This window comes from Vulpes lagopus, chromosome X, assembly GCF_018345385.1.
Source record: "Vulpes lagopus strain Blue_001 chromosome X, ASM1834538v1, whole genome shotgun sequence".
Classification (NCBI taxonomy): Eukaryota; Metazoa; Chordata; class Mammalia; order Carnivora; family Canidae; genus Vulpes; species Vulpes lagopus.
The window spans coordinates 69,099,175-69,100,226 of NC_054848.1; positions in this window are offsets into that span (position 1 = coordinate 69,099,175).

Below are 1,052 nucleotides of genomic sequence, written 5' to 3' on the forward strand. Positions count from 1 at the left end.
TTAAAAGTATATAACTCAGATAAATCTTTAAAATATAATCAGAAATATCTAGATGACTATAGTTGACATTTTTGAAAAATGTATTAATATAAAAATCCTTACTCTTGAAGATTATTCTACTTCTTAAAAAATTTTAGTTTACATGGGGAAAGGGCTTGTGGGGGGGGAGTTTGATATCACTTTGGCTAGCTGAATAGTGTGCCTTTGATCTTTACACATCCTATTTTTGCCAGTGCAGCAACCATTCTTTTCTTATCGAGTGAAATTCTGAGATGTTGTATACTGTTTCAACTGAACAAGAAGACAGGAAGTGTAAGTAAGCCCCCAGTTCTATGAAATTTACCTCCACTTTAACAGTACTGAATAATGTTTAGCATTAGAGTGTTACATTATTTGAATTAACGTTGATACCCTTTGAGGGGAATCATTTTAAATAAACCCTGGTAATTTTTGATTAATAAAGATTCTGAAATATTTTGCATGTTTTATACTATTGATTTTTGATTATACAAGGATATTCTATACAACCAGTAATCCTTTTTATATGATTTGTGCTTAGGATACAAGTTTGTAATTTCTTAATCTAACTATATTTCATTACTAGTTTTAATTGCACGCTAGATAAAATAGCATGTAAAAAGAAGGTTTTTTTAAAAAAATTAATGCCTTCATATTGAAGCTTGTTCACTGTAAGCAAGTTAAATGCCAGACCTCTAGTATGCTATGTGTCTTGTTACATAAAACTACTGCCAAAATCTTAGTAAGTATGCTGTTTAAAAATTCCATGTGTTATAAACATTAGTATTGAATTAAAATAGGAGTTCAATTTAGGAGATAATGACATCTTTGATCTTCCTGTGTCATACTTTACTAAGTTTTGGTGCCTTGTGTTTGTTGCTGGTTCATGTTTACCAGTAATGCTAAAATAAGTTGAGAATTATTTTTGTTTTATATATATATTGGAGTAATACAAGTTATCAATTGATGTCTCAAAAAAACCCACCTGTTACAGAGGATGTACTAATTGTAATGTCATATTTATGGAGTATTTT